Raw genomic sequence first — 22,164 nt, forward strand, 5'->3', positions numbered from 1 at the left:
TCTCAAGACTTGCATAACCGCTTTTGACAGATTTTGTGTGGAAAAGAAAGATTTTTTTTCCACATAAAGGCTCTGGGAACTTAAAAAAAACTTTGTAAATACATTGAGAAATTATTTTAGCTGTGGCCCAGGTACTTGCAGTTGATTTGCTTTATCACCATTACGATACCCTAGTAAAGATAATTACTATGTCGGGAAATGTCATTCAGAAGCTTCCTGTTTTCCTACTTATCTACAATGGAATACAATCCCAACCTCCTCCTTCCATCTGTTTCTCTCTCTCCCTTCAAAATTCATTCATGAGCTCTTGCTGATTGATGAGTGAGAACCAAAATTGATGGAATAATTAGTGTATGATAAATGCAGAACTTTATATTGTAGACTTGTATCATACCTCAAACATAAGTGCATTTAGTCTTTATTCAAATACATCTAGTTATAGTACCCTCACCACTTTTTGGGACAGTCGATTTTATTGCTAGACAGCTGCGGTTAGAATATTCTTACTGAATAGAATAGACTCTGTAATTTCTTACAAGTTTATATTCTGTACTTACATATAATTTGCATCATAGCCCTTCAGCAATTCATAAAATTTTAGAATTGTAAGGGATCTTAGAGATAAGATCCAGAACTTAGCTCCAGAACTAAGATTTGTTGAAATAGCTAACATTCATTAAATATTTACTCGGTTCTCAGCAATTTCATGTTATGGCTCAGATTTCCTTTTTCAGCTTCATCTGTTGACCTACTTGTACTTTACACTTTAGCCAAACCGAACTTTTCCTAAGTCCTTCTGTCTGGACTTAATTATACTAGTGCTGCCATGTGCTAGGACTGTTTGCCACCTATTAAACACTTGTTATTTGCAGCATTATGTCTTCATTCATGTTGTTTCTTTTATGTGGGGTGCTCCCCCCGCAGTGTTCATCTCTCATATTCTTTCCTATCTGTCAAGGGTCCTTTCAGGTATTGCTATCTTGGTAAATCTTTTCTAGACCCTTGACCACGCCCCTCTCTTCCCCCAACCAGATAGATTTTATACTTTTATAGTCTATGATACTTTGTACCTTAGAGTGGTATTTTTATTTTATTTTATTTTATTTATTTTATTTTATTTTATTTATTTTATTTTATATTTTATTTTATATTTTATTTTATTTTATTTTATTTTATTTTATTTTTTTCAGGGTGAGGCAACCTTGTCAGCTTACAATCCCTTATTTTTTATTATTTTTTACGCCTACAGCACCTGGTCTTCCTAGGCGGTCTCCCATCCAAGTACTAACTAGGTCTGGCCCTGCTTAGCTTCTGAGATCAGACAGGATTGGGCTTGTTCAGGGTGGCATGGCCGTAGACTATCTTCTTGCATTAGGCTAATGTCTTTCCAACTTTTGACTACGATCTACAATAAGAAATACATTTATTTATTTTTAAATTTTTATTACGGTGACATTGGTTAATGAAATCCATTAAGTCTCAGGTGTACAATTCAACAGTAAGGCATATATATACATTGCATTGTGTGTTCACTGTCCATAGTTAGATTTCTTTCTGTCATCATGTATTTGACCCCTTTACCCCATCTTCCTCCTCCTCCTTCCCCCCCACCCTCTAGTAACCACTAGTCTATGTCCATGAGTTTGTTTGTCCTGTTTGTTGCTTTTAGGTTTATATCCCACACATAAGTAATATCTTGTGGTTTTCAACTTATTCTGTCTAGCTTATTTCACTTAGGATTATCTCAAAGTCCATCCATGTTGTCACAAATGGCAATATTTCATCTCATGGCTTGAGTATATATGTACCACATTGTATTTATGTACCACAGCTTCTTTATCCAATCATCTGTTGTAGGATACTTCTGTTGCTTCCATGCCCTGGCCACCATGAATAATGCTGCTATGAACATCAGTGTGCAAATATCTTTTTGGATATGGGTTTTCAAGTCTTTGGGGTAAATACCCAGTAGAGGGATTGCTGGATCATATGGTAGATCAATTCTTAGTTTTTTGAGGAACCTCCACATTGTTTTTCATAGTGGCATATATCAGTTTGCAGTCCCGTCAGCATTGTATGAAGGTTCCTTTTTCTCCACATCCTCTCCAACACTTGTTATTACTTGTACTGTTGTTAACAGCTATTCTAACAGGTGTGAGATGATACCTCATTGTGGCTTTGATTTGCATTTCTCTAATAGCTAGCGATGTTGAGCATCTTTTCATATGTTTGTTGGCCATTTGTCTTCTTGGGAGAAGTGTCTGTTCAGGTCCTCTGTCCATTTTTTAATTGGATTTTTTTTTTTACTGAGTTGTATGAGTTCTTTGTATTTTTTGGATAGTAGGCCTTTATTGAAGACATTGCTTGCAAATGTATTTTCCCATTTGGAAATATCTCTACCTTGTTTATGGTTTCTTTTGCTGTGCAAATGCTTTTTAGTTTGATGTAGTCCTGTTTATTTATTTTTGTTTTAACTTCCTTTGCCTTTGAGGCCAAATTCATAAAATGTCTTTTAGTCCAAGGTCCATGAGTTTAGTTCCTATGCTTTCTTCTATGCAATTTATTGTTTCAGGTCTTATATTCAGGTCCTTAATCCATTTTGAGTTAATTTTGGTGTGTGGTGATAGACAACAGTCTAATTTCATTCTTTTGCAGGTGGCTTTTTAGTTTTCCTAGCATTATTTATTGAAGAGGCTTTCCTTTCTCCACTGTATGTTTTTGGCTCTTTTGTTGAAAATTATTTGCCCATGTAAACATGGATTGACTTATGGACTCTCGATTCTGTTCTTTTTTTCTGCCAATACCATGCTGTTTTGATTATTGTCACTTTGTAGTATAATTTGAAGTTGGGCAGAGTGATGCCTCCAGTCTCGTTATTTTTTCTCAGGATGGCTTTGGCAATTCGAGGTCTTTTGTGCTTTCATACAAATCTGATGATTTTTTGTTCTATTTCTTTAAAAAATGCCGATGGGATTTTGATGGAGATTGCATTAAATCTGTATAATGCTTTTAGATAATAAGATCATTTTAACTGTGTTGATTCTTCCAATCCAAGAACATGGAATATCTTTCCATTTCTTTGTTATCTTCCTCAATTTTTTTAAATAGAGTCTTATAGAAATACATTTAAAATTGTTATCTCTTGTGTGTACATACACGTGCATATACATATATATGAAAAAGTTAAGTTTCATGATGTACTCATTTTGCACAGTGTACTCTGACATTTTCTATTCACTTCTGTTTCATTAAAAACATATTGATGGCAACTCACTCAATTGATTTTGTGACCCATGGTTTTAAAAAACACTGCTTTAGGCTATAAACTCTTAAAACTAGGGATTGTGCCATATTTATCTTTGTATAAATATAACAGATATAACTCAGTATCAGTCATGAAGGTTTCATACACATATTTGTAGCATTGAATTGGATTTTTGGAGACTTACGTAGCATAAAGCCTGATTTTTGGAGACTTGAGGTTGTCATTTCACACTAATTACTCATTGAATCCGTAACAGCTAGACTACGGGTTTCATTTCATATGAGCTAAAATCAAGCTAGATCGCCTCCATCCTGACCTTGTATGATTGATAATAAACATGAATGTAAAATTTTAGTTTGATTTTTAAAAGATATTACATTATGTTACATTATATTTCATTGAGGGGGAGTATTTTTGGCTTGTCCCCGTTTGTCCTACATCGTGGGTGGGGCTGGATGTATTTGGCTCTCAAGTCTTTTTGAAGCTTGAGTTTGTGATCCCACATAGTATTCTTTTCTTTGAACCTTTATCTGTACAATTGATAAACCTGTCTTCTGCCTTTTCCAAATGGCTGATAAAAATGTTAAACTGAATCAGAAAAAATTTTATCATCTAGAGGGAAGTGTCCAGTTTATAAACAAATAGGTTTTGTTTGTTATGTCATGTTTTGAATGCAAATTATCTGGATGACTCATTGAACATTTCATGACAATGCCAGCTGGCTACCTTTGTGAACCTAATAGTGTTTGAAGTTAGGATGGGCTCCTGGCCAGACTGTGGTCTATAGCCAAGGAGGAAAGATGCTGCTACGAGGTCTGGGTGGAATTACTTTTAGGTGTGGAAAGTAACAAAGAAATTTTAGCATTGAAAAGATAAAGTCCATTTTAATCTTCATGTACAGGAGGAAGGCTGGCACCACGTTTTTCTTGGGTTTTGCTTCTGACTTTCTCCACATTTCCTACACTCTAGATATGCTAGACAAGTCACCCTTTTCCAGACAAGCCTAGAACTTTCCTTTGTCACTTTGCTCAGGTTGTTATAATATGACAAGAGTGCAGTGAAGGCCTTTCTTTGCCTGAAGAAAGCCAGCTTAAAACGCTCAAGTGTCATCCTTTGATGCCTTCCACAGTTCTGCCCTATATTAAGAAGCGCTGCAGGTGGACCAATCTCTAGTATGGCACTTATCCTTTTAGATCATGCTTAATTGCATGTCTTTGCCTCAGGGGATTGAGCTTCTCCAGGACAAGAACTTTCTCTTCATGTTTGTAACCCTAGGACCTTGACATAGTGAATGATCAATAAACGTTTAATTAGGAGTCCAACCTAGTAAGGAGTTTTATTTTGCTTTGTTAATCCTGATAGCATTTAAAAGGCAGGCTGTAAATCTAATATTTAGTTGTTAGAAAATTGTGACATCATGAATAAACTTTTTTTTTTTCCCAGTGACCTTTCTTTCTTGAGCCTGTTAGGAAGGTTTACTGCTGAGTTCCGATGACTGATTTTGGGTGGGAGCCTTGGGGGTCCAGTATGAATTCATTTCACTTCGAGTTCCAGTTATTACAATAGTGATTCAGAAATCTTATAGCAGGTAATTGGGATGTAGTTTGAGTTTACCCCAACAGTACCTTTTTCATTTGACATCTTTGGGGAAGCTGTGTTTTGGATGAGTGACTTTTCCAGAGAACTCAAGGTTAAACCTTTAAAAGCACCAAGAAAAGATTTTGTTGGAATTTTTTCTAATGTATTCTGTTTTTCCCTGTGCTGTGGATTCAGTCTGTTAAATACATTTGAGCCTTTTCTTTTTCTGTGTAACATTTGCCCTCCGATTATATAAGATATGCATTCATTATAGAAATGTTGGTAAATATAGAAATATACACAAGAAAGGGTGTATCTTATTTTTGTTACCCAGACATACCTTCTCTCAACATATTAGTATATATTTCCAGTCTTTTTTTCTGTATATGCATTTAAGTAAGCATTTAAAATTTACGATCATACTATATATATTTTCTTTTTTTTAAAAATTTTAAATATATTATACTGTGAACATTTTCTTATGTCTAGAAGGTTCATTGTTTTAATGACAGCTGTTCTACAATATGGATGTAATATAATTTACCTAATCTCCTGAGCAGTTTGTTTTTGGAAATGAACTATTGCCAGGACAGTGAGGGTACTTGTTTTTCTGTACCCTTGTCAGCATAGGGCATTATTTCCTCCACAGATTTGCATTTTCAGAAATTTCAAAATTGATCTTTTCAATTTTTTTGGTTAGATATCCAGAAGAGGGAAATATACATATATTATTGAATTGTACTTTAAACCTATATAATTTTATTAACCAATGTTGCCCCAATAAATTTAATTAAAAAAATTTCAAAATTGAAATTGCTTGAGAGGAATAAATCCCCAAGCACCAGTTCAAATTCTTGAGCGTCATTTAACAACTTTCTGATGATTTGATACTTCTAAAACAAATAAGTGATTATGATGTTAACACAGTGATACTTATTTCCTTCCTCACTGAAATCCCTAGAAGGGTCACTAATTCTATTAGTGGTGCTTTTGTTTGTTTCTTTTTTCATCTGTTAACGCTCTCAGGGAATTTTCGGGGGATATGTGGGACTCTAGTTCACTGTCAGTGACTTGAAATGGGGTGTGTGTGTGTGTGTATTCTTTCTATCTCTGTACATTTCTGTTCTCTGTACCTACTTTGAATATCATCCTTTTCTTTTTCCCATTTGCCAGCTCCCACTTCTGTTTGCTTCTCTCCCTCCGCAGCCATACATTTGCAAGCTAGACCTTAATTGAACCTGTTCAAGGGAACCTGGGTAATCAGCTGTGTGCAAAACGAAAGTGGCTTCTTTCCTCTCCTTTGAAGTGAGATTCAGTGCCTTTATGATAGACTCGGTCCTGTTAAAAGAACTTCCTGACTCATGGTCAAGGTTGGCTCTGTAGGAATGCCTGTCTTTGGAACAGAGGCAGTGCTCTGGGAATGATGGAGCCTCAGGCAGCATTGTTCTGTGCAGAGGGCAATGTCCCTTCTGGGTGGCTGCATGTAGGCATGACATCTGGTACTGTTGCAACTATCTTGTCATGAGGAAAGCCAAGAAAGAGGGGTATTGTTTTGCTTTTTGATCTGGGAATGAGAAGGAGCATGTAGAGATGCTTGGAGCACTGTGAATGGAGGGGAGGAAACTTTCGAAAAGAAATCTTTCATACATTTCAACATACTGAAATATTTAAGCTCTAATAAGACAGTGTTATAGGACTGTAGGTAATGACACTGTGGTTGTCCCATAAAGCACTCATTGTTTTTATTGATTTGCCTTCTCAGAAGCTAGCAGATTTGTGTCGGGTATGCAGAATAATCTGTTTCAACTGGGTAATTCATCAGCTCAATATTTAAAATTATTTTTATTATGGGAAAAATACATGAAATGTACACTTTACCCATTTTAAGTGTACAGTTATTCAACAATTTGAAATTGTTGAATAACTATCACTGCTAACCATTACTTCCAGAGTTGTTTTTTCATCTTCCCAAACAGAAACTTGATACTCCTTCCTCCAGCTTCTGGTAACCTCTATTTTACTTTCTGTCCCTGTGAATAATCCTATTCTAGATACGTCATATGAATGGAGTCACAATATTTGTCCTTTTGTTTCTGGCTTATGTTATTTAGCATAATGTTTTCAAGGTTCTTCCATGTTGTAGCACGTATCAGAATTTCATTCCTTTTTATAACTGAATAATATTTCACTGTATGTGTATACATCACATTTGTTTATTCATTCATCTGTTGAGGTACACTTGAGTGGTTTCTGCCTCTTGACTCTTATGAATAAAGCTGCTATGAACATTGGTGTGCTTGTTTGTGTCCCTATTTTCAATTCTGGGTGTATGTGTAGGATTGAAATTACCGGATTAAATGGTAATTTCATGTTTAACTTTTTGAGTCATTGCCAAACTATTTTACACATCACATCAGCTGTGCCATTTTATATTACCACCAGCAATCTGTGAAGGTTCCATATCCTTGCCAACACTTTTTATTTTCCTTTTTTTGAGAGTAGCCATTGCAGTGGATGTGAAGTGGTATTTCATTGTGGTTTTGACTTGCATTTCTCTAATGATTAGTGATATTGAGCATCTTTATGTGCTTAGTGGCCATTTGTATACTTCTTTGGAAAAATATTCCATTGTATATACCATGATTTTGTTTATTTAGTCTCTGTCGATGGATGCTTGGGCTGTTTCTACCTTTTGGCTATTGTGAATAATGCTGCAGTGAACACTGGCATACAAGTATATGTTTGACCCTCTGTTTTTAAATACTTTGGGTACATACCTAGAAATAGAGTTATATGGTAATTCTGTTTAGTTTTCTGAGAAACTGCCATACTGTTTTCCATAGTGCCTGCACCATTTTACGTTCCCACCAGCAATGCACAGAATTGCAATTTCTCTACATCCTTGCCAATACTTAGTTTCTGTTTTTTATTTTTATTTTTAAGGTTCCTTTGCCTTTTAAAAATAATATTTTTTACTTTTCAGTTGTAGATGGCATATGATATATTAGTTTCAGGCGTACAACATAATGATTAGACATCTGTATAGCTCACAAAGTGATCACTTCAATAAATCTAGTGCCCATCTGATACTGTATATAGTTATTACAATATTATTGGTTCTATTCCTTATGCTACACTTTATATCTCCATGACTGTTTTGTAACTACCCATTTGTACTTCTTAATCCCTTCCTCCTACCCCCTTTTTCCCTGACCCCTCCAGGCCCCTCTCATCTGGTAACCCTCAAAGTGTTCTCTGTATTTATGATTTTGTTTCTGTTTTTTGTTTGTTTGTTTTGTTTTTTAGATTCCACATATATGTGCAGTCATGTGGCATTTGTTTTCCTCCATCTGACTTACTCTACTCAGCACAATACCCTTTAGGTCCATCATGAAATATCTTTTTCCATCCCTTTACTTTTAGTCTGTGTGTGTATTTTAGTCTGAAGTGAGTCTCTTGTATGCTGCATATGTATGGGTCTTGTTTTCTTATCCATTCAACCACCCTTTGTCTTTTGATTGGAGCATTTAATTCATTTACACTTAAAGTAAGTATTGCCATTTTATTCATATTTCCGATCTTTTTTTCTTTTTAAAGCAGTCCCTTTAACATTTCTTATTGGTTTGGTGGCAGTGAACTCCTTTAGCTTTTACTTATCTGGGAAGCTCTTTATTCTAAATGATAGCCTTGCTGGATAATCTTGGTTTAAGTCCCGCCTCTCATTACTTTGAATATTTCATGCCAGTCCCTTCTGGCCTGTAAAGTTTCTTTTGAGAAATCGACTGACAGTCTTATAGGATTTCCTTTGTAGGTAACTAACTGCTTTTCTTTTGCTGCTTTTCAGATTCCCTTTTTGTCTTTAACCTTTGGCATTTTACCTATGGCATGTCTTGGTGTGGGCCTCTTTGGGTTCATCTTGTTTGGGACTCTGCATTTCCTGGACTTATATGTCTATTTCTTTTGCCATGTTAGGGAAGTTTTCCATCATTATTTTTTCAAATAGGTTTCAATTCCTTGTTCTCTCTCTTTGCCTTCTGGTACCCCTATGATGCGAATGTTGGTATGCTTGATGTCCCAGAGGCCCCTTAAACTATCCTCATTTGCTTTGATTCTTTCCTCTTTTTGCTGTTGTGATTGGGTGTTTTTTGCTACCTTGTCTTCCAAATCGCTAATTCGATCCTCTGCTTCATCAAATCTATTGATTCCCTCTATTATTCATTTCAGTTATTGTATTCTTCATTTCTGACTGGTTCTTTTTTATGTTTTATATATCCATTTTTTATGTTTCTTATCTCTTTGTTAAAGTTCTCACTGAATTCATCTCACTGAGTACTTAGGGGAGTAGTCTTCCATTAAGTTCATTGAGCATCCTTATAACCAGTGTTATAAAGTCTGCATCTGGTACATTGCTTACAACCATTTTATTGTCATTTTTCTGGAGTTTTAGTGTGTTCTTTCATTTGAGACATGTTTCTTTGTCTTCTCATTTTGGCTGACTCCCTTTGTTTCTGTGTATTAGGTAGATCTACATCTCTTGGTCTTGGTAGAGTGGCCTTGCTGTTGTGATTGTTTTCTGCTACCTTGTCTTCCAAGTGGTGCCCAGTGGCACAGTTTCCCTGTCACATGCCTCTAGATGTGTCCCTTGTGTGGGTTGTGTGTGCTCTCCTATCATACCTGACCCTTGATTGCTCTTGGCATGTCAGTGGAAGGGATTGAACCTCACTCAGGCTGACTGGCTGTGAGGAATGGCTGTAACTACAGCAGAAGAGCTGTGTGCTGGATCAGGATTCACTTTAGCAGTACTCTGGTTCCTGCTCAGTCTGCCCTTTGGGTATGTTGTTTGTGGAGGTGGTTGGTCGTATTCTGGTATGGTCTGAAGTTGATCACTGGGTGTATTGGTTCTGGGGCCTCTTGGGAGGGGCTCCAGTGCAGGCCAAGTTTAGTCACTGCCTGTGCCTGGCTTGGGATCATCTGGTATAAGCTACAAAATGATCTTTGGGTGGTTGCTGCTTGTGCTGGGCTTGGAGGTGCCTAGGAGAGGCTAAGCTGCAAGCCAAGGCCCACCACCACTAAGTACTGGGCTTGGGTCCACTTAGCAAGAGCTACAGAGCATGCCTGGGCTAGATACTGCTTCTCTGGGGTTTGTGAATCTTTGAGAGACTTTAGGAAAGGCCATAGTGTGAACTGAGACAGGCTGTTTGTATGGAAAAGCTGCTGGAAGCATCTCGATTGGGCTCACAAGTTGGATGAGGTAGGGTCTCAGGGAATCACCAGATTGGGGCGAAGGGTGTTATGGAAATTCAGACTTGGTGTCCACTTGTGCCTGCAGGCTGTGTTGGGGGAGGGCTCAGCAAAGGAACAATGGTGTCTTCCAGCACTTCTATCTGGGAGAATGCTGCCCCTCCAGCCCTTGTCCTGAAGCCAGACAGTTCACATCCTCCCTGTTTGTCCCAGGCACTTCTCGGGTTGCCGCCCCAGCTCTGGAGCTCAAAATGAATGAGTTTGTGTGTTGACCCTTTAAGGGGAATGCTTTGGACTTCATCAGCCCTCTGTCTCACTCAGTCACAATCTTAACTGGTTTTCTCAGCCAGAAGTTATGAGGACCTCTCTTCCCAGCACTCTAATCCTGGGCTAGGGATCCCATTGGGGCTGGGACCTTCACAGCCAAGATGTCCTCCTCTTAACTGCCACACCACATTGCCATCCGTTCCATGTCTCTACCTCTCCTGCCAGTCTCAATGTGGCTTCTTCTGTGTCCTTAGTTATAGGACTTCTGTTTAGCTTGTCTTCAGGCAGTTTTCAGTGAAGGTGATTCTGTAGTTTAGTTGCAATTTTGATGTGGTCGTGGGAGGAGGTGAACAGATCATTTACCTACTCTGCCATCATGACTGGAAGTCTCTTTGTTTCCGTTAAAAAAATTTTGTTCATAATAGCTATCTAAAATGGCTGTGAATTGGTATCTCATTGTGGTTTTGATTTTCATTTCCCTAATAATTAGTGATGTTAAGCATTTTTTCATGTACTGATTTGCTATTTGCATGTTTCTTTGGAGAAATGTCTGTTCAAATACTTTGCCCATTTTTAGTAATTTTTTTGTCATTAAATTGTAGTTCTTAAGTTCTGGATGTTAAACCCTTATCAGATACATGGTTTGTAAATGTTTTCTCCAATTTCATGGTTTGCTTTTTCACTCTGTCATAGTGTTCTTTTTTACAGCAGTCTTATAGTCTCATTTACAGTATTTTCCCCTTTATCCATGGAGATATGTTACAAGATAACCAGTGGATGCCCGAAACCACAGACAGTACCAAACCCTATATACACTATAATTTTTCTATACACACTTTTTTACTTAAAGGAAGCACTTAATGGATTTTCTTTGTCATATCCAAATTGCCAGCATCACTACTCTTGGGCTTTGTGGCCATTATTAGGTAAGATAATGGTTACTTTAACATAAGCACTGCGATACTGTGACAGTCCATAACTGAGATGGCTAGTAAGTGACTAATGGGTGGGTAGTGCATACAGTGTGGAGATACTGGGTAAAGGGACGATTTACCTCCTGAATAGGATGGAGCAACATTTCATCATGCTACTCAGAATGACATGCAATTTAAAACTTTTGAATTGTTTATTTCTGGAATTTTTCATTTAATTTTTTTGGATCGCAGTTGATGGTGGGTAACTAGAACCATGGAGAGTAAAACAACAGATAAAGGGATACTACTGTATCTATATTTTCTTTGTTGCCTGTGATTTTGGTATTATAGCCAAGAAATCATGGTTAAATCTATCATGAAGCTTTTCCTGTTTTCTTCTAAGAGTTTAGCTTTTACATTTAGGTCTTTGATCCATGTCGAGGTTTTTTTAAAAAATTAATTAATTAATTGTTTTTTATGTTGACATCGGTTAACGAAATCCAGTAAGTTTCAGCTGTACATTTTAACAGTAAGGCATATGTATATATACACATTGTGTGTTCACCTCCCATGAGTTAATTTTTATGTATAGTATAAGGTAAGGGTCCAATTTCATTCTTTCGTATGTGGATATCTGGTTTTCCCAGCTCCATTTGTTGAAGAGACTGTACTTCCTCATTGAGTAGTCTCAGCACTTCTATTTGAAAATCATTTGACCATCTATGTAAACATTTATTTCTGAGCTCTCTATTCCGTTTTCTGATATATATGTCTTCCATTACCACACTGTTTTGATTACTGTAACTTTGTAGTAGGTTTTGAAGTCAGGAGGTGTGAGGCCTCCAACTTTGTTTTTCTTTTTCAAGATTGTTTTGACTCTTCAGGGTCTCTTGAGTTTCCATACGAATTTTAGGATAAAATTTTCTTTTTCTATAAAAAAGACTTTTTGATTTTGATAGGGATTGCATTGAATTTGTAGATTGTTGGGTAGTATTCTCATCTTAATATTAAGTCTTTTAGTCAATGACTATGGGGTGTCTTTCCATTTATTTAGGTTTTCTTTAGTTTTGTTGACCATTAACAGAAAGTCACACATTCTCTAGCAAAATGGGTTTATTTGGGAACAACAAGGAATTGTAATCCAGAACATGCAGCCTGATAGGCCATGTGCAAGTCTGCTAAAACAAAGAAGTGGAAGCTTTTTATGGAAGGAAAGGAAGTTGGGAAGGGCTATTACAGACAGTTTCCCCTATTGTTCTTTGCAGTCAACATAGGGCATGAGCGCTCCCCCTCTGGCTTCCCTATTTCAATTTAAATGAGTTTTCTTTTTATTAATTTTTTTACATTTCTCCATTTTGATCAGACCTTTCTCTTAAAGCATTGCTAATTAAGAGTCAGGTGTTTCCTGCTTCAGCAGCCTTTTGTCCCTAAATGCCAGGAAGGACCTTCCTTGGGTGACATGTCCCGCATTGGAGGGAAAGTTCATGGATTAGGAACTGTTGTGGTCACACTTGAGTAATAAGGAGAGGTAGAAGGGAGATCTCTCAGGTATTTCTTAAATTCTGTATCTTAAAATAGTGAATATGGCTAAGGCATATTCAGAACAGAAAGAATTAACACTTTGGGAAGACATAATGTGGGAATAAGACATGAAGCAACTAAACAGTATTGTTATCGCAAAAGAAAACTTTGGAATATAATGTCTTATCTGTAATATAGCCTGTAGGTTGTAAATTCAGAGACTGTGAATTTTGGATAAGAGTCTGGAGTCAGTTAATAATCTAGATGAAAACAACTTCTGTGAATTTTAAGCCTTTTAACTCATCAAAAGAGCAAGTGAAAAGGATCATTATGAGACTGTTTCTGAAAGACCATAAAATCAAGGGAAGATTTCCCTTTTACAAGAGGTTTCCTTTTTTTGCAAGGGACTAGGAAATGTGGGCAAGGGCATTTTTCTTTTCTATGAAAGAGAAGGAAGAGGCAACAGTGAGAAAAGGTATGCAGCCCTGTCCTGGACATCTGAGAAAGCTGTCTTTCAGATGTCGTCTGCTTCAAAACTTTACCTTCAGGTCAGCAGATGTTGTGCCAGTCCCGTCTTAAGTGCTTTCTCCAGATGTGTCACGTGAACCTTGGAGTTTGGCAGTACAAGGGTTGCTTTGCAGCACCTGATAGGGGCTTTTCAAGTGAGGTTGGAGAGGGTCCTTCTGGAGATGTCTTTTCCAGTAGATGAAATCTCCAGGTTGCAAAGTGTAGTGCCCAAAGTCTTTATCTCCAAGAGTGCACTGTGAAAAGGTTATTCTGCCAAAATAGGGTTATTTTAAATAGAAGCAGTTAGGCCTTTACAATATCGAAGTATTTCTTGTATCAACTGGAAAGAGGTAGGCGCCAAGTACATGGGATATCCTGTGACTATATCAAAGTTATGAGCTCCAAAAGGGATGGACCTGAGATTTAAAAGGACTAACAGCATTGCTTTTGGCCAGGGTATTTGGAGAGTCTCTATGAATTTTAACAGTTGTCTGAACAATGCCGTTAGTGCACTTGACTAAACTGAAGGTTGAGGGTGGTAAGTGCAGTGGAAATGTAAAACCGGCCAAACAACACCTGACAGGAAGGGATAATCTCCAGGTAGGGAAAATCTTTTCTAAAAGGACTTTAGCTATAGAAGAGGCAGTAGCCTGTCTTGAAGGAGAAGCATCAGTCAGTGAGAATACATAAAGACCATGACTAAAATGTATTTATTTATATCCATGGGGGAAGCTGTATGAAATCTGTGGACCCTTAAATGGTCCATTAGGCAATTTAAAATGTCCACGAGTGGTGCAAACAGGCTTTCTAGAGTTGTACTTTGGACAAGTGGGACGCTGAAATAGGCACTTTTTTTTGCAGGCTTATTATTATTTTCCCACCGATATTGATTCATGAATGCTGTCTCTTTGTCAGTAGACCAGTGGTTTAATGCAGGTACAATAGTTGGGGGTGGGAATTTTAGAGTATGCATTATTATTTGGCCCAAACCAGAGCTTTCTCTTTACAGTCATGCTGTGCTGAACAACAGGAATATATTCTGAGAAGTGCATCGTTAGATGATTTTGTCGTTGTGTGAACATCACAGAGTGATAGGAATTTTTCAGCTCCATTATGTTCTCATCCGACCATTGTGATAATACGCGATCTATTGTTGACAGAAATGTTGTTATGATTGCATATCAGATCAACAGTTCTTGGATTTCAAATCTTGTTTTCTTTTTCTGAGGACAGTTGGGCTTCTCTAGCTAGTTTTTCTAAGTTATCAATTGGGGAAATATCCCTTTGGACCATACATAGTAGAGGTTTTATTGCTGCTGGTTCCTTGAGGAAATGTCAGCAAGATGATGACTGTTAGCTTCCAGAGAGACAAGTTTGGAATTCATGGGGATCTTAGTGATAGCTAAAGCAGCAAGCAAAACTATAGTATTCCATAGTTACTGAATGTATGGGCCATTTAAAATTTTATTTCTGCTGGAAGTAAGGAAGTCATGTTGCTCCCACCATTTTCCAAAATCATGAACTACTCCAAAAGCATATCTACTATTGCACTTTTTCTCTTGGCTAAAGTACAAGCTAAAGTAAGCATATAATTCACCCTGTAGGGCTAAAGTACCCTCAGGTAAAGGTGCTACCTCAATGACTTCAAAAGGAATTGCAATAGCATACCCAACATAGTACTTACCATTTCACTCTTTAAATACGAACAATCAGTAAACCATGAAAAATATGTGTTAGTTACCCAAAAGAGTTTTCTGCAGATCATCATTAGGGATCAGGAGATGATCTGTCAGTGTTAAGCAGTCATGAGAGGCTTTAATGGAGGGGAGAAGAGTATCAGGGTTAATGGGTTTTCTCACAAGTAAAATGGGAGTGTTCCAGGGACTAGTGTTAGCGGGTAATGAGACTCTGAGTTTTGTAATCTTCTGTTATGGGCTTTATACCTTGAAGGGCCTCTTTTCTTATGGGGTACTGATTGATTCTAGGATGGGATTCTTAGGGATCTATTTGAATCTTTAGAATATGTTGACCTTAAACCAAAAGTCAGTAAAATGGGTTTATTCGAGAACAACAAGGAATCGCAATCCAGAACGTGTGCAGCCATGTGGGCCATGTGCAAGTCCACTAAAACAGGAAGCCGTTTTGTAGAGGGGAAAGGAAGTTGGAAGGGCTATTACAAATAGTTTCCCTCTTGTGCTTCCCGGTTGACACAGGCTCCCCGCTCTCTGGCCTCCCTACTTTAAATGAGGTGTCTGTTTCTTCTTCTTCTTCTTTTTTTTTTTTACAATTTCTTTCAACAGTGTCTTGTAGTTTTTCATGTATGTCTTTCACCTTTTTGGTTAAATTTATACCTAAGTATTTTGTTTTTATGATATTGTAAATGAAATGGTTTCCTTAATTATTCACATTTTATTGTTAGTGTATAGAAATACAAATGATTTTTGCGTGTTAATTTTATAGTCCGTGACTGCCAAGTTCCTCTGTTAGCTCTGATGGTTTTTTGAGGGGAGGGGTTATGGATTCTTAAGGTTTTATACATATAAGATCATGTCATGTGCGAAGAGAGAGAATTTTACTTCTGCCTTTCCAATTTGTATGCCTTTTCTTTTCCCTGCCCCCTTGCTCTGGAAGGAACTTCTAGCACTATGTCGAATAGGTGGAAGCAGTCATTCACGTCTTGTTCCTGATCTCTGAGGAGAAGCTTTCAGTATTTCACCATTGGGTCTGATGCTAGCTGTGGATTTTTCATATTCACTCTTTTTTTTCTTTCATAGCATGATTAGTTTCCATTTCACTTAGCCCGTCCTACTACTCGTTCATAGCCTTATGTGTGTTTTATATGTATTTGTGGAAATGTGTATTGTATCATGTGAATCTTGGCATTTTATCTTTTTCTTCCTTTCATTATTCATACCCCATTTTGCTGGTAGTTCTGTGTTCTTCCCCAGCCCTCTTTCATTCTTTCTTATCATATTAGTTAATACTCAAAGTCAAGATACTAAAAACTTACTTATATACTTATATAATTTTAAAGAATAATTTAAAATTACACAAGTTAACAACATGTTACTGTTGGAAAAATAGCAAGTAGAGATGAATAAAAATAAAAAATTTACTTAACCCAGATCTCACGTCTGAGATATTTATTTTATGGTTCTTCCTCGAATCCCCTCATCAAATGAGAATGATTTGAAAGTTAAATGCCAACGTAAGTCATTCTAAGTCAGTCTAATCTTCTTGCATCAACACATTGGAGTGATTCTCACTTTCACTTAGGGATGTTCTAGTTGGGTATTCTCTAATTGTTCACTTCATAGAGACTGTAGTTTAAAATAAATTTCAGTGTTGGGAGAAACTCATGCAGTTGTAGTGGTTGAGGATTGGTGGAAACAGTTCAAGCAGATTTAATATGAAGATAGAAATTGGTAGAAATCATTGAAGAAAAGTGCAGTCCTGAAAATCTAGAATTTGAAATGATTTTTAGTTATGATTAGGAGTTGGAGGATAAAGATGGTACTTTGATTATATACTACAAGATTGGCAAGATAATATCAACTATAGTTGTTATATTGACCACAGAGGGAAAGGAAAGTTAAACTTTGTTTCTTGGCAAGAGTAGGAGAAGTTGAAGTTTTTTTGAGGTAATTAAAAGCATGGGTAGTAACATGAAGTGAAAAAAATATAAATTTAACTGGAAAGTTATGATACCTCATTGAATTCTTTTATTGCTTCAGTAGACATTTATTGAAGATCGGGTATGTGCTGGGCTCAGAAACAGTGAAGGAAGAAAGTATAGGTCTGCCTACTTTCGAGACCCTTAATCTAGAGAATAGTGAAAATTAGATTTGGGAAGTTTTATGATGATAGTTGTTAAAACAGAGCCAGTAGACAAGAATTTTTAGCTAAGAATTATATGTTCATTGAATTTTAGATCTAGAAGTTACCATAATGTTGTAGCTCAACCATCTTGTTTTTCACATGAGATTATCAAGGTGTAGTGCCTTGCTCAAGGTCACTCAATAGCCAGGTAGGCTGTTGGGGTCTTGAATTCAGATCCTGATTCCCTGTACAGGGCTTTTTCTTCTGTATCATTTAATTTTAGAACCATCAGAAGATAGGAATCGGTTTAGAAATATTTGACAGATACCTACCATGTGGAAACAGACATATTCCTGTACTTGAGTTTATCCGAAGAATTCATGTTAGACTGGGATCAGAGCCTCAGGACATCAGGAGCTCTGGGTCTCCATTTTATATTTCCGCATCTGTCTATGTGTTGGGTTGTTTTTTGCAGTCAATAATTTTAAATTTACTCTTTTCACTCTTGGGGAACAGCTCCTGGCAGCTATGGGGTTATGTCTTTACAGTGCATGATGGGATAGGGAAGAGCTATTTCTTGTTGGGAAGACTTAAGGAAATGAACAGAGTGGCCCAGTCTGCTTCACGTGCCCTCCAGTGGTTGAGGGTATTTGACTGACAGCCCCACTGTAATCACAGAGAGTGGGAAAATTTCTATAAAAGATGAGGATTAGGAGTGCTGGGCACACAGAATAGCAAAGAGATAAGACTACCTGATGCACATATGCACCTTGTACCCAAAGCTGTAGTAGGTGTCAGTGTGGTAGCGGTAGAATGTGCCATAGGCCTTCAGAGCCTGGGGGCACCAGGAAGATTCCTAAGGGTGAAAGAACTGGGTCTTGATGTGTGAATAGGATTTTTGTGGGCGAAGCGGAAGTGTGAGGAGATCCAGGCAGTAGGAAATGGTGGTGTATGAATTAGAGACTTGTGCAAGATGTTTTTGGAGAACTGTGAATAGACCAAGTCCTGTGACATTGGGAGAAGACTGGGAAGATAGGTTTGGCTGGAAGTGTGAAGGGCCTTGAATGTCAGAGTAAGACATTTGACCCTTATTCTCTGGGCCGTGCGGAGCCATTGAAACATTTTGATCAAGGGACAAAGATATTTTAGGAAGGTAAATGGAAGAGCATAAGAGTGATTTTAGATTTAGAAAAACTAGATAAAAGGATAATGGAATTTATTTCCAAGAACTAGGCATCACTGTTCCTAACATGGAAATCCTGTAAGGATTGTGAACAAATCACTTAACCACTGTCTTCCTGTCTCTCCAGTAAAATGAATGCACTCATTATTCCTCACATGAGATCAGAACTTACGTGTAATTCTAGTAAGGATGTTGTGTTGTGGTAGGCATCGCTGCTTTCTAAATGACTTTATTAACTTTGATACATATGAGATGGTGTTTTTCTCTGTGGTATTTGGAGATTGTAGGTTGGAAATAGATTATTGATTGAGGGAATGACAAATACATTTTATTAGTTCATGAAGCAAATGGAATTAATACCTTGGGCTGCATTTTCTTTTAAACTCTATTTCAGTAAGTTAAATGACAGAAACAAGTTCTGAAACTAAACTTCAGTGCTGTGCGTTGATATTCTTTTCCCTTCTAGTCATGATTTTTTATTACTAAGAATTCTCAAATGGTCTTTGTAACTGGGATTTTACACCTGTGCCCCAAAACAGTGCTGGAACTGCTGTGTGCACTGCTTGTGCTCCTGGGTCTCAAATTCTTGGAGAGAAAGCTACTTCACCTCTTCTGTCTGTCTGTCTCTGATAATTCACTGTCTCTGTGGCCATGATGGGACATAGAGCCCGAGCTGTCTTCTCCCATCTATTCTTCATGCCTTCACCCTTGGCTTCCCTTCGCCCACTCCACAAACCAGCTCTTTGAAATCTTTGTTCTTCTCCTGACTCAGCAGACATTATGTGCTCCCCTCATCACCTCATGACTAAAACCTGTTTGGGACTCAGTTGGGGTGTACCTAGTTTATATTAAGGCACATTCACCCCTTTGAAAATTTCTCTTTGCCTGTTGTGTGTATGAAACACCTTTGAAATGATCGTCTCTAACTTGAAGTGCCGTTATCTAGAAATGTAAAAAGATAACCCAGTAGCTCTTAATTTATAAATAGCTGGTTTTCATCTTAAAGCAGAGACTCAGAATTCTTTTCTGAGGACTAGTGTTTGTGTTAAAAGATTTAGCAATGGTGCTTTCTTTTATTTCACACAGAGGAAAGTGAACTTTAGTATTGAATCCTGTGATGTTTTTGTATTGCTGTTCTAGTTTTGCTGAAAGAGTACTACTTTAGCGATGCCATGGAATGCTTATGGAGATGCAGTTTGCTTATACACGGTATAGGCAGATATGGTGTCCTTAATTTTTAAAGATCCTTAGGGCTCTTAAAAAATTATGAAAGTAACACCCGTTTAAGCCTCCTCTTAACTCATTTATGTACCTCCCCACCAAGTGTATCCCTCCTTCTCCCCTCACCCAGCTCAAGCAACTGCTGTTAATTGTTTGATATTTCAGATTCTCTGTATTTATGAAAATGTATGTACATGCATACTTTAAAAAAGTAAATAATTGAATAATAATTTCGAACACTTATATAGTTCTTACTTTGTACCAGGTACTATTCTAAGTACTTTACATATGTTAACTCTTTAATCCTCATTGTAATCCTTTGACGTATATATTACTATTATAATCATTTTTAAAGATGAGGAAACAGACACAGGAAGGCTAAGCACCTTGCCCAAGGTCACACAATCAGTATGTGGTGGAGCCCAAGATTCAGACCAGGCATTCTGCTTTTGGGGTCTGTGTCTTCACCCACTAGCTCTGCTGGGAAGATGCCTACATATCTGTGCCCACCAAGTTGAAACAAACCTGCCGTTGTCCGGGAGCATGGACTTGAGAAACCTAGTTTTGGTTTTGCTTATTAAACCATTTAAGTAAAAATTTTATTATGTATCATTTGTCTTTACAACTGTTACTTTAATCTAGTGGTGCTTTTTTGTTGGGAGAGGGGTGAGTGTCAAATTCTGTTTTGGGAATCTGACAAAAGTTACGGACCATCTCTTCAGGAAAATCCACATATGCAAAAAACTAGGCATTTCAGAGTATTTATGGACTTCTTGAAGTTCAGCTTTGAACTGAGGTGTTAAGAACTTCCTTAAACATTTCAACTTTTTTTTTTTTCTCTACATTGTATGTACTTTTCTTTTTGGCCTGCCCTTTATGTTACTGGTTTACTTTTTTACAGAGTTGTTTCTACTTTCTTGCGGTTTTCTTTTCTTTTTTTTTTTCTTTTAGTATCCTTACAGACTCATGGATTTTTATTTATTCCATATATGATCAGTCGTTCTGACTGTAATTCTCACATTGTTCTAATGATTTTAAAGTTCTCCTGTGAAGATTTCTTCTGACACCTGCTTTCACCTGTTTTGTTCTGATAATTGACTATATTTGGTCTTAGGTTTTAAAGTTTGTGCTGTTTTTATTTTTTGGACATAAAAATCAGTTATATAAAATTTCCTTCTGTTTTTTGCAGTTTTCTTCCATGATGTTTATCATCTTTTGAATGCTATTCTCTTTTCTATTTTTGTCTTTTTAAAAAATAGCCTTATTGAGATATAATTCACATACCACATAGTTCATATCACTTTTTAGTGTATTTACTAAAATATACTACTAAAGTTGTGCATTCATCACCAGTATCTACCTCCAAAACATTTTTATCACCCCCAGAAGAAACCCTATACCCATTAGCAGTCACTTCCTATTCCCTCGTCTTCACGCCTGGCAATTACCAATCAACTTTTTGTCTTTAAGGATTTGCTTATGCTGGGCATTTCTTAGAAATGGAATCATAAAATTCTGTGGCCTTTTGCATCTGCTTTCTTTCACCGAGCATAAGATTTTCAAGGTTCACCTATGTTGTAGCATGTATGAGCACTTCGTTCCTTTTTATGGCTGATAATGTTCCGTCGTATGGATATGTACCACAATTTGTTTATTCATCAGTTGATGGATACTTGAATTGTTTCCAGTTTTTGGCTATTATGGATAATTCTGCTATGAACATTCATGTATTAGTTTTTGTGTGAATGTTTGTTTTCAGTTCTTTTGGACAGGCACCCAGAGTGGAATTGCTGGGTCATATGGTAATTTTTAATTTTTTGAAGAACTGCCATACTGTTTTCTACAGCAGCGGTCCCTAACTTTTTTGGCACCAGGGACCGGTTTTGTGGAAGACAATTTTTCCATGGACCGGGGGTTGGGGAGAGATAGTTTCGAGATGATTCAAGTGCATTATATTTATTGTGCACTTTATTTCTATCGTTATTACATTGTAACATATAATGAAATAATTATACAACTCACTATAATGCAGAGTTAGATGCCACCAGATGTGGCTGTACCAGTAAAGTACATCAACTCACCTACCACTGTTAAAGCCTGCTACCAGATGCAGCTTGTATTTTGCCACTCAGCGATAGGATTTTGATATGAGTCTGCAAGCAGTTGATTTATTATAGTCTCTGTGGAGTCAGACCTCTCTGCTAACATTAATCTGTATTTGCAGCCACTCCCCAGTGCTAGCATCACTGCCTCAGCTCCACCTGAGATCACCAGGCTTTAGATTCTCATAAGAAGCGGGTACCCTAGATACTTGCATGCGCAGTTCACACTAGGGTTTGTGCTCTTATGAGAATCTAATGCTTGATAATCTGAGGTAGAGCTGAGGTGGTGATGCTGGGGAGTGTCTGCAAATACAGATACAGTTGAAGGTTTGCTCACTTGCCTGATGCTCACTTCCTGCTGTGCGGCCGAGTTCCTAATTGGCCACGGAGGGATCCATGGGGTGGGGGGCCATGGCCTGCGGGTTGGGGACCCCTGTTCTAGAGTACCTGCACCATTTTACACGTCCACTAACAGTGCACAAGGATTCCAGTTTCTCTACTTTTTGTCAACACTTATTATTTTCTGTTTTTCTGATTATTGCAATT

General features: G+C 37.4%; 1 protein-coding gene and 1 pseudogene across 1 annotated transcript in view; one reads left to right on the plus strand and one right to left on the minus strand.

Moving 5' to 3' along the window:
• The window catches only part of DOCK3 (dedicator of cytokinesis 3), a 313,424-nt gene that overhangs the window by 5,247 nt on the left and 286,013 nt on the right, over nucleotides 1–22,164 (plus strand). The gene's annotated exons all lie outside the window — the stretch shown is intronic.
• Nucleotides 1,241–1,359, minus strand: LOC120582581 (uncharacterized; annotated as a pseudogene).

The sequence above is a fragment of the Pteropus medius genome, unplaced genomic scaffold (assembly GCF_902729225.1).
Source record: "Pteropus medius unplaced genomic scaffold, Ma_sr-lr_union100, whole genome shotgun sequence".
Taxonomy (NCBI): domain Eukaryota; kingdom Metazoa; phylum Chordata; class Mammalia; order Chiroptera; family Pteropodidae; genus Pteropus; species Pteropus medius.